The sequence below is a fragment of the Tachysurus fulvidraco genome, chromosome 5 (assembly GCF_022655615.1).
Source record: "Tachysurus fulvidraco isolate hzauxx_2018 chromosome 5, HZAU_PFXX_2.0, whole genome shotgun sequence".
Taxonomy (NCBI): domain Eukaryota; kingdom Metazoa; phylum Chordata; class Actinopteri; order Siluriformes; family Bagridae; genus Tachysurus; species Tachysurus fulvidraco.
Genome location: NC_062522.1, coordinates 31,961,126 through 31,974,040, shown reverse-complemented (window position 1 = coordinate 31,974,040; position 12,915 = coordinate 31,961,126). Strand labels below are relative to the sequence as shown.

The following is a 12,915-nucleotide window of genomic DNA, read 5'->3' as shown; positions in this document are numbered from 1 at the left end:
TCCTCTCTCTCTCTCTCTCGTCACTCCTCTCTGTTCTCTTCCGCCGCCGGTCACCTGCGTCTCGGGTTGATGCGACTACCTGGGGAAGCTCGCTATCCGAGTCGGACTTTGCGTTCCTGACGCAATACGCATCTGATCCTTCCGCGCCCTCGCCCCGAGGTCTCCGTTATACGTTGAACGTTTTCCAGGAAACAGCGTTGTCATCACTGACGTCGGCGAGAACGGTCTAAGACGCGAGAGGACGCTGACGCCGTACAATCGCGTCGCGTCCTTTCTCACCGGTGCCAGGCCCATCGTGCGTACACACGTGGTCACGAGCCGTTGCTTTGCACACGTACATAAAAAAAATCAGCACTAAATAATTAACAGTTATTTAATGTCTCTCCTGTTGATGCCAAGGCTGTGGTGGGCTGTAAAAGCTTATTCTTTATCCCACTGTGGCCCAAACGGGGACTTTCTTCAGGTAGTGTGTAAGGTGTTTGTGTGTGTGTGTGTGGTGTGGTGTGTGTGTTGGTGTTTGTTGTGTGTGTGAGTTAAAGCAGGCTGACTCTGTTTAAACAAGTCGCACACGCAAGATCGATGTACGAAACGTGTGTAATGTCCGAAACGTGGCTCGGAATAACCTCCAGTTTATGCCAAAAGAATATTAGGAGGAAATATTTCTGTCAAGGTCATAGTACATTGTTAGACTAACTGTCACCACAGTTCCTGTTGCCTAATATGACCGCTAATCATGCATCATATTCACAAATACTAATACTGACAAGAATGAAGTATCAGTGTTACTAAATGAATCATCAGTCTCATCTCAGGTGGAAATGTACAAACTAGAAATTGTTTATATATCGTTATTATAATCGTAGCTATTGTATCTCGCACACACACACCCATACTCAGATACACACTTACATTATAGTCATCAGCTACATCAAATGACAGCACACACACACACGCTCTACACTCTTCTCGTGTCCAGAGCCACACTGTCTTTTGTTCCCATCACTAGAACACCAGCTGCCTCTATCTTTATCGTCCAGCATACCTCATCGTGACAGAGATCACTGGCATAGAGTCAGGTGTAGTAAGTGTGTGTGTGCTGTGTGTTGTGTGTGGTGTTGTGTGTGTGTGTGGTGTGTGTGTGTCGTGCCGAGCCTCGCTCTATTCCGGTCGTTACTAGATGACTCATGACTGTCTACACACCTCACGACGCCGCACTTGTACAGACACGACTGATGATATGGTGAACGGCTGCTGCGGTGAAGTGACTAATATCACGCGTACCGAGTGACGACTCCGTACCTCAGCATCTCAAACTGCAGCTGTAGCAGTCAGTATGCATTACTGTACTGCTGCGGCTTCCCTCTCAGCGGACGGCCCCGCCCCTGCCCGCCTCCGTCGTTAATATTAGACAGGAAAAGCTGAGATACAAGAGGAAAGTGTTTTTGCTGTGATGATTGACGCAAGATGAGTTCGGAGTGAGTGAGCGAGACGGAGAGGTGGGGTGAACAGTCAATCTTTACTGCTGTACTCCTCTTCTCTCGTCTCTCGATCTCTCTCTCTCTACCCTCCTCTCTAATCTATCTTTCCTTCCGCTATCTCTGTCCCGCTCTTCCATCCTGTCACTAGCTCCTCTGCTCTCGCTGCCAGCTATCCTTGCGGCGTCTTTCCAGTTTTCTACCTCGCTTTGGGCTGTCACTTACCACTCTTTCCATCTCGCCGCTCTCTCTCCCTCGTTCTTCTTCCTCTCTTCTCGGCCCATCCCTGTATCTCTCCTCTCTTCGTCCTGTCTAACTTTTCCTGTCGTAGCATCTGATAGTCAAATCTTGTCTCTCTCTCCCTCCCTCTCTCTCTCCTTCTCTCTCCGCTCTCTCCTCCTCTCTCTCTGCTGAGGTAATGACATCTCACTGTGATCTGGACATCCAGACTCAGCCTCAGCGCGAGGCGTACCATTACACATTCACTCTTTCTCTCTCTCTCGACTCTCTAGTTAGCGCGCACCACACACACACACACACACCACCACCACACAGCCAGGCATCCATTACACTCCTCAACACCAACCTGCGTGTGTGTATTTTCGCTCAAAAATACAAACACCCTCTCACACACGCGCACACACACTCACACACACACCACACACACAGTCACAACACACACACACACACTCTATCTCACACACTACACACATCCTGCACAGCGTTCGGCAGTAAACAAGCTCCAGTTCCATCATTCTTGCTCAATCTCCTCAGCCAGAGAAAAACACACACACACCGCAACGTGCGCACGGGCAGCACGCACACACACATCACACACACCACGCACACACTCACACACACACACAGCACAACTGTCCTTGAGACAAAAGCGCAGCATCTTCCCACATCTGTGCTTTTAGCCCTCCTACTTGACTTATCTCCGCGACACACCACTCTCCTCGTTTCTGCTCTTTCGCCACTATGATTTTCAAGGCCGAGGGCGCGTGCTTAAAGTTTTTTTGGTGTTTGTATTTTAATCACCGTGGCCCAACGGGAAACACTGGAAGCACACTGTACGCTTACAACGGCTCTGGTGTGTGAGCGAGTACAAGCTGCAACTTTATTCTCTCTCCACAGGACGCGTGCATTTCTGTGGGTAAAGGGGAATAAAGCGCTTTAGGACACGCTGTTAGGGGAAAATAATCACTTCTGTCTCCAACTGGACGTTGATCGTATATTAAACACATGAATGCAGGGCCAATCAAAAATGAGCAAGTGATGTGGGCGGGGCTCTATTCTGTTTGGTGGGCGTTTCCAAATTTGCATATTCATACAGCCTATGGGTTTTGTGACTAGAGGAAATCTGCAGTGGATTTTGTGTGTTTTAAGTGATGCAGTGTCATTTAGCGAGCGCGAGCAGCGCGAGCGAGCGAGAGATCGAGCGCGAGAGAGCGCGTCATAGAGAGATATATGAGAGAGCGAGAGAGAGCTGAGAGAGGGAGTAGAGAGAGAGACAGGTTAGAGTGTGTAGACAGACCGAGCGACACCAGAGAGAGACAGAGAGAGACGACGAGCAGACGCAGCGAGATAGACACAGAGAGAGAGAGAGAGAGAGAGAGAGAGAGAGAGAGAGAGAGACAGAGAAAAAGAGAGAGAGACACAGAGAGAGACAGCAAGAGAGAGAAGAGAGAGAGAGAGAGAGAGAGAGAGAGAGAGAGAGAGAGAGAGAGACAGAGAAAAAGAGAGAGAGACAGAGAGAGACACACACAGAGAGAGAGAGAGAGAGAGAGAGAGAGAGACAGAGAAAAAGAGAGAGAGAGAGAGAGAGAGAGAGAGAGAGAAAGAGGGAGAGAGAGAGAATGAAAGAGAGAGAGAAACAGAGAGAAAGAGAAATACAGAGAGACAGAGAGAGAGTGACAGAAACAGAGAGAGACAGACAGAGAGAGAGAAAGAGAGAGAAAGAGAGAGACAGAGAGAGAAAGAGAGAGAGAGAGACAAATAATAAGTTTTTCGTTCCTGGCGTTAGATCTGGGAAACGTTCGGCGTCACACAGGACGAGATATTTTAAGAAACTGAGACCAGGGAGATAAAAAGCAACAAGCGACTCTGAGGCAGTTTTCTCTGGTCCCTGAGAGAGCGACTCATCTGCTCTGCTTCGACTTTCGGACCTTCCTCTGGGTGTCTCTCCGGACGCGGTGTCTTCTGCTGCCTTTTTTCCCATGACAACCAAAAACGACCAGTAAAACTGACACCACACACCCACAGCGACACCCACACACACACACACCGACGCACACACACACCCTCCCCCCTGCAATCCTGACACGGGTCTTATAGAGAGACACGTTTTTTTACACAGTGTTATTGTTTACCACCATTATTAAAACGTAACAGGAGCTCTGAATGGATGCGATATCTAAGATTCATAGTTCCATGCGGGTTGGGTTTGTTTTTTCCACAGACAGCTGGAAGTAGGACAGTGTCGCGCTCCTGTTTCTCTTGTTCTTTTCCTTTTCTTTCTTTTGTTTGAATCGAGCGCTGAACACGAGACGCGACGACGATGCAGCGAGAAGAGTTACAAATGTCGCGCTGCGCGATGATCCGCCTGTCGCGTCTTCCTAGCTACGTCTCGAAAGAATCGATGCTCCCCGCTAGGCTCCATTACCATTATTGATGGGGTACCGTGGCCGCGGTGACGCGGACGCGGGCAGTGTACGCTGCTCTCGGTCCTCACATAGAACACAGAGTCCTCAGAAAGAAAGAAATTTACACACACACACACGATCCTACTTTACACACCAGCGTGAGGAACATGCTACTAGAAGGTTTATATATTTGAGTAGGAAAGCAGACAAGAGAAGGAGAAATAGCAGAAGGGAGAGAGAGTGAGAGAGAGAGAGAGAGCAGGAAGGATGGAGGGAGGACAGAAAAGAAAAGGTCTGTCCTTGTGTTTCTGTCACTTTCTGTAACCACCAGGGAGCGGGACAATGGAGCGGCACGGCGGCGGCTCTGCCTGGGTAACGGCACGCTCCCTGCCTTCTGCCACACGACTCACTGCCAGATTCAAGACTTTTACAAAGTTCAAAAGAAAAGAAAAAAAAAAGAAGAAAAAAATAACTTTATAGTTTTGGACTTTTTATCCCTAATGTAACGTAAATCCGTGTTACAAAGACGTCACACCTCCAGGAGGTCCGTGACAGCTTACAAGCTGATGTGTTCTGGTCATGTGACCTACTAATGAACAAGCGCAGTAAAAATAACACTGACTGGTGTGTCTTAAAACGAGGGGGACGTGAAGACATCGTGAGACAGGGCCCGTCATACGTAACAACACACCCACACACACCACACACACCACACCACACACACCCACACACACACGTACACACACGTCCCGCAGGAGTGTTGTGTACATGTGCGAAGCGTCACCACAAGGAAAGTAAACAAATAATAAACAAACCGACATCCTTGAGCTAAAGGGACGAGGAGACACACGACCATGACACAAGTCAACGGGACGCACAGGTCCCTGACACAGAGAGAAGAAAAGTGCTAAAGCCGGTACTCACTGTGTGGGAGTGTCCTCAACTCTGTAACATCACTGCACTGCCACCTGAGAGAGAGAGAGAGAGAGAGAGAGAGAGAGAGAGAGAGAGAGAGAGAGAGAGAGAGAGAGAGAGAGAGAGAGAGAGAGAGAGAGAGAGAGAAAATGCAAGAGAGTGCGAGAGAGAGAGAGAGAGAGAGAGAAAATGCAAGAGAGTGCGAGAGAGAGAGAGAGAGAGAGAGAGAGAGAGAGAGAGAGAGAGAGAAAATGAAAGAGAGAGAGAGAGAGAGAGAGAGAGAGAGAGAGAGAGAGAGAGACAGACAGTTTTAGTTGAGTATTTTCTCATGTGGGATGTGATCACATGACGCGACGTGCCAGAGACAAAAGGAGTTAAATATACAGAGGCCTTTAGCCTGAAGGGAGTGAGCTGGCAAAAACAAGTTTTGTCTTTGTGGTCAAACTGTGAACAACCATGATGTTTGCACCCAGACCTTGTGGCTGGCATGGGCTCCACACACACACACACACACACACACACACACACACACACACACACACACACACGACACACACACACACGACACACACACACACACACACACACTCACATCCACATGCCCACACATGTGGGGCTAAACACACACACACACACACACACACACTAACACTCCCAGTTACATTTTTTTCCTGTTAAACCTGTTGGAATTATAGTCAGCCTTTAAGTCTCCGGGTGTGTGGGATGATTTTTCCTAGTGCACATGCCGAGAGAACCAGCCCTCTCCGGTTTTCTCACGGCCTTAACTCACTCTCTCTCTCTCTCTCTCTCTCTCTCTCTCTCTCTCTGTGTGTGTGTGTGTGTGGTTATCAGTGAACAGATACATTTTCCAATCTCCACAATCAGCCTTTACCACAAACACACACACACACACACACACACAAATGAGTGAAAACAAAAAAAAAAGAAAGAAAAGAAAAGCACAGCACAGCACACACCCAACACGGAGCACCGCAAACAAACCGGCGTGTATGCTAGCAGTGTGTGTCAGTTCCTCTTATAAGCATTACAAATAAAAGTGCTAGAAATGTTTGGCACCACGGAGCTGGAACTGGGCCTTTGGGAACCGATGGGATTCAATTGAGGGGGAGGGGCTAAAAGCAGGACTCGTTCCTGATTGGTTAGAGCTACGGAGTTACACACAAGGATCTTCATGTGTTCGGGAGATTGTGGAAGTGTAAAACGAGGCAGAGGGAGACGTGGCCATGATCCTCCTGTAACGATAAGCCCTGACCTGAGACATCACACACACACACACACACACACACACACACACACACACACACACACACACACACACACACACACACACACAGAGGACCCCAGAGGAATCCCCAAGCAGCTAACCACAGTTTGTCTCATGACAAATTTTTTTTGTTTGTTTTTAAATTACGCAATATTTAAAATTATAAGGGAACTGAAATTGGTGAAATATAAAGAAAGCCCCGACGCAGGAGAAGTGTTTCGGTTTCGGAGCTGTGAAGATGAGATTTATGTTTAGGGGGAAAAACCTCCACGGTTTACTGCACCCACATGCTACACGGGACACTGTGGATCTACGCTATAAAACGTATATGACGAAAGAGTATGAAGGATTTCACACGTGAAGCAGGCGACGAGGACACAGAGGAAATGACACCAAGGCGTCTCTGCAGCTGATGTACTGATAAGAGCGACGTCGGCCATAATGACAGCTCTGATGCCGAGATGATGACAGGCGCGCGGGCCGTGCCGATCGTCCTATACGTACACGCTACGGGGTGGATTACATCGTCACACGCCTTCTTCTTCTGACACACGCGTAGCGTCACGGCGGTCCGCTTTACTCCGTCTCTGTCGGATAAGGCGACCTGACGGTACGTTTTTTCTATTCCCGTGGCCTGAGGGGAAAGAATTCGGATGAAACGATGATGCTGTTGGCCAGAGGGCAAACCGTGCTGCCGTACGCAGGAAGCGTCTTCACAATGCCGAAGTCTGCCGATTCTTCAGGGAGGCTCCGGGACGCCATCTTACCAGAGCCTTCGGAGAAAAACAGGCAAGTCCTGACAATTCGAGCGTCCCAGCGCAGGAAACCGAATCCCAAACAGCAGTGATTCATCTTCTCGTCAGATTATTTCGCCGTACAAAGCCGACCGCTCCTCCACTTCCTCTTTCTCTCTGTCTCGAGTGTGTCTCGAGGCCTGCAGGCCCGTCTCTTTTCTGCCGGGCTGCGAGTGAAAAGCTTCGTTTCTTCTCGCTTCTTGCTTGTGAGACGGATACGCGTGCACTCGGGCTTTGTTTCTGTTTGGTTTGGGGTTTTTTTTTTGGTTCCTGTTGATTCTTAGACCTATAATTGTCTTCTTTCGCCGTGTGGTCGTTAGGAGTTGGTGGCCGGAGGAGTGTGAGAGGAGGAGAGAAAAAAAAAGGGGGCCTTAAAAGAGGATCCAGCCATTTTTCATCTCTGTAAACACTTCCTCTAAAATGGCCACCAGATAATTAGCCCCATCTGAGAGCAGCTCCGGCCTCAGCCGCCTGCTCTGCGGCTCATCACTCACACGCTAACAGGAGAAAGACAACACGCACGCGCGCACGCACACACACACACACACACACACACACAGTCTCCCCCCCTTTCCTCTTCGCTTGTTCTCTCAAACACTCTTACCCCCCACCCCCACCCCACTCTGTCTTCGGCTGAATGAAGGATGAACGCGGTGCCACGGCGGCGATTTTTCTGTGCGGTGCGTGTGCGAGACGAGGCAGCACCCCGAGCTGGGACGACGCGGCTGGATTAATATTCTGCTCGTTTCCGAGTCTTCACTTTCCACCCTCACCTTTGAAGTTCTGTGAAAATGAGCACCAGATGCAAGCAGGGGAGGAGAGAAAGCACGAGAAAGAGAAAGAGCGAGAGAGAGAGAAAGAGAGAGAGACCGTCCGCAGCAGTGGCTCCACATGTGAGAGCCATTTGTAAACCCCCCCCCCCCCCCCAAACAAAAAGCACAAACACCCGGCGCGGCCAGCCGCCTGCCCCTGCGCAACATCTGGAAAGCGTTTGGCTCACAAACCCGAATGCGAAACACATCACAGCAAACAAATAAACTAGATAATAAAGGACTCACTTAAGGTTTTCCGGCTGAGAGAACAAGTCTAGAAAAGCGGGCCTGGGAGCCACACACACACACACACACACACACACACACACACACACACACACACACACACACACACACAGAGTTTCCTCAAACTCAGCAACATATCCTTTCAATTAGAGGAGAACCTCAGCATCTTTTGTCATCATCTCTATCCTGGTGCATTGTGATTGGTCAGATGGTGTTGATGTATTTTCTATAGAAGCACTTCTAGAGTAACGGCACCTTTATAGCGACTGGTACAGCAGACATTACGCGTTATGACATGATGACATTAGAATTATTGTTTATAAAAGGAGTCTCCAGTGTTAGAGGTGAAGCTGTGACTTTTTACTTGGTTGTTTATGTTTTATTAGCCTATTGGGAGAGAGAGACAGAGAGAGAGAGAGAGAGAGAGAGAGAGAGAGAGAGAGAGAGAGAGAGTGAAAGAGACACAGAGACACAGAGAGACAGACAGAGAGAGACACAGAGAGAGAGAGAGATACAGGGAGAGAAAGAGAGAGAAAGAGAGAGAGATAGACACACACAGACAGACAGAGAGAGAGAGACATAGAGAGAGAGACAGAGCGAGAGAGAGAGAAAGATACAGAGAGAGAGAGACAGAGCATAGTAGAGAGAGAGAGAAAGAGAAAGAGACACACAGACAGACAGACAGAGAGAGAGAGACGGGGGGGGAGAGAGAGAGAGAGAGAGAGAGAGAGAGAGAGAGAGAGAGAGAGAGAGGGAAAATAACCACTCTGCTTCATCACTTCATCACAGCTTGATTATTCTCCTCGTATCTAAGTGACTTATTCTACAGTTAGAGACACAGATGTAAATATGAGCCCTGTAGTGATCACAGATACACTGGAGATGGGGCGAAGGCGTGAGCGTCAGGCTTCATCGGGCCACAGCGAGGAGCAGCAGAGCTCGGTGGAACCAAACAGGCCTTGAGATTTCAGCGTGTGAAGGTCAACCCCGCTGCCTACGCAGCTGTCGTGCCACACACACACACACACACACACACACACACACACAAACACACACATGGGAGAATGAACCTTCCGTCCGTCATCAAGGCAATCACCCTGCCAGTTACCATGGCAAAAAATCCCCCTCTGTTTAAAAGCGAACAGTCTCCAGCAAACACCGAACGCCGTGACGACGGCATCCTCGGGGGCTTAACATGGACACATAAGCAGCTGTAATCGATGCGTGTTGTTTTTCTGGGCTCGTGTGAACCGTCTAAAAGTACGTGGCCTCGGAGTGCAGAACCGAAGCTCTACGGCGTTCGGACCTGAGCCGAGCTATAGGGCGGGAGGTCATGACCCCGCACCTAGACAACACACGACTCCTAATCTGACGCAGCACTCGCCGAAGCTCTCGGAACGATCGCGCCGATTCGAGAAGACGATTCGGATCATCTCGGGAATCGATTCAGGAAGGGATTTGAACCTGCTGTGTGTTTGGGCCAAGAGACGTGTTTTTAATCATCACACAATAAACAGTCCGTGTTTATTTTCCGTTTGGGTTCAAATTTACGTTTTGAAACCGAACCGAACAGAAGAATCGAGTCAGAAGTCAGAAGAATCGATTCCGAACGAGTCAGAAGAATCTGTTTCCCTTCTGACCCACAGAACACTTCGCTTAAAGAAGATTCGTCGCCTTGAGTTTCTGCCGTTTTCGGCAACCTCTCACGACCTTAATAACCCTCCGCGGTGAAGCGTCGTCGTCGTGAGAGAGAGTGACCCGAGAGTGGGAGAGTGACACTGCCGAATACAGACGATTAATTATTCCTCGAAGCCAAGGTTGTGCCCGATTACAAAAGTATGCAAAAATAAATGGTGTATTTGCTGATATTAGGAGCGGGATGGAAAGTAAAGGTCGGCGTTATTATTCTGGGAGGAAGAGGAAGAGAAGGGGAGGAACGGCGGCGAGTGATTTTCTCTCTATTAAAAGCATTAAGGTTCTGACGTGTTCCTGTTAGAGCCATCTGACACGTCGCTCCTTAATTGTTCCCCGACTTTATGCGTGCGTTGGCTTGAGGTCGGGGGTCACGTAAAGTTCGTGTTGGTATCCGTGTGAAACTTTTTTTTGCTGTTGGATCTAGTCGGGAGGTGTCGGCGTGTCACAGCGGGAGCACAGCGTGACGAGACTGTGACATGTGTCCTGAGAGCGAGCGAGTGAGAGAATGAGCGAACGACTGACTGACTGATGGATGGATGGATGGATAGATGGATGGATGGATGGATGCTCTCCTCCCCTGAGCCAGATGAGATGAGCTCTCGACTCTCCTGCAAGACGTAGCTGTTGCTCCTGCGGCATGCTTAAACGAGCCTGCTAACCAACCCGCAGCGACACCCCATGTTTCCGTCCTCGTGTGTGTGTGTGTGTGTGTGTGTGTGTTTGTGTGTGTGAGACGGCGCACGAACACACGAGAGCACCTGAGAGCACTGCCTGGGTTTTTTTTTCCTTCTTACGCCTGCGCAGATCGAGTTGCACTTCGTATGCCAACGTTCCCCTGCTGTGATGACTTTAATTATGGATGAGAGCTACGAGCGTCGCTCCTCGCGATATTTTTTAAGCTCGCTGTTTCCACACCCGAAGAGGCCGCGTGTTACTTATAACGTTCATGGGGTCCGGAGCGTGTTCACACACACACACACACACACACACACACACACACACACACACACACACACGCACACGCACACGCTCAAATTCGAACGTCAAGCTATGAGACAGAAATGCAACTATTCGTACATCTGTGAGGGCGGGGCATACACGCTCCTGCTCTGTCAATCAAACGATCCCGAGCATCTCTGAGCTGATGTATGAAGAGGTTTCCTCCGTGTGCGTTTCCTTACACCACCCTGTGACGCAGCAGGAGCAGGAGATCGGTGGAAGAAAAGGACTTGGTTATAAGCCTCTATAACACATCTATTACACATCAGTAACGTCACGTGCGAAGCGTCGACCTAGCTACGTGAAATTCCTTAGAGATAAGTAACTAGCACGATTCGTTCGGCTTCTGATCGGTACGTGACCGTCACGTTCAGCACGAGAACAAACCGGATGTCGGATCGGAGGACACGAAAAGAAAGAATGCACTTTTTTTTTTCCTCCCCGAGACAGAAATGACAACGATTGTCTAGCGAATAGTAAAACGGCTGGACTACGGAACACAGCGGCGTTTATACAAAAAGAAAAGGAAGAGGGAGAGAAAGAGAAACGTGGGCGGATGTGGGACACCTGACGGCGGTCGGGCGAGTTGTGTTTTTTTCCCCCCCTGAAGTTTTCTTTGTGACAGAAAGCTCTTGCTGTTATCTGGTGAATCTTTAGTCGCTCGCTGCTCTCATGTTACAGACAGGTTCTGCAGCCGAGGTTCTGTTTATCCAGCGAAAGAGAAAAGGAAAGTGGAGAGAAGAGACAGAAGCTTTACACCTGAGTACTGAGGAAAAAAGAAAGGAAAAAAAAACAGATCTTCACTTCAGTAGGCAGTAAAGATGAACTCGCCTGTGTATCACACACACACACACATGCTTAAACACACACACATGCTTAAAGACACACAGACACACAGACACACACACACAGACGCTTAAACACACAGACACACATACACACGCACATGCTTAAAGACACACAGACACACAGACACACAGACGCTTAAACACACAGACACACATACACACGCACATGCTTAAAGACACACAGACACACAGACGCTTAAACACACAGACACACATACACACGCACATGCTTAAAGACACACAGACACACAGACGCTTAAACACACAGACACACATACACACGCACATGCTTAAATACACACAGACACAAACACTAAAACACAAACACACACATTCTAACAAACATTCTAAAACACACATTCTAACACAAACATTCTAACACACACACAGACACAAACACTAAAACACACATTCTAACACACAAACATTCTAAAACACACACACACACACACAGACACAAACACTAAAACACAAACACACATTCTAACAAACATTCTAACACACACACACAGACACAAACACTAAGACACACATTCTAACACACAAACATTCTAAAACACACACACAAACATTCTAACACACACAAACACACACATTCTAACACACACACACACTAAAACACACACATTCTAACACACACACACACACACACACACACACACTAAAACACACACATTCTAACACACAAACATTCTAACATACACACACACACACTAAAACACACACATTCTAACACAAACATTCTAACACACACACAAACACACACATTCTAACACACCAACATTCTAACACACACACACTAAAACACACACATTCTAACACACACACACACTAAAACACACACATTCTAACACACACACACACACACACACACACACACTAAAACACACACATTCTAGACACACACCAACGTCCTAACCATAACACACACACACACTAAAACACACACATTCTAACACAAACATTCTAACACACACACAAACACACACATTCTAACACACCAACATTCTAACACACACACACTAAAACACACACATTCTAACACACACACACACAAAAACAGACACATTCTAACACACATTCTAAAACACACACACATTCTAACACACAAACATTCTAAAACACACACACACACAAACACACATTCTAACACACAAACATTCTAAAACACACACACACACAAAAGCATCCTGTGTGCTTT

The 12,915-nt window shown here is 48.2% G+C and overlaps 1 long non-coding RNA gene across 1 annotated transcript in view; it reads right to left on the bottom strand.

Annotated features, from left to right (window-relative positions):
- LOC113651074 overlaps positions 1-12,915 on the bottom strand; it is a 59,020-nt gene that overhangs the window by 39,683 nt on the left and 6,422 nt on the right. The window contains exon 2 of the long non-coding RNA XR_007140571.1: positions 5,045-5,088. This is a non-coding gene — a long non-coding RNA (uncharacterized LOC113651074). The remainder of the gene's footprint in view (positions 1-5,044; positions 5,089-12,915) is intronic.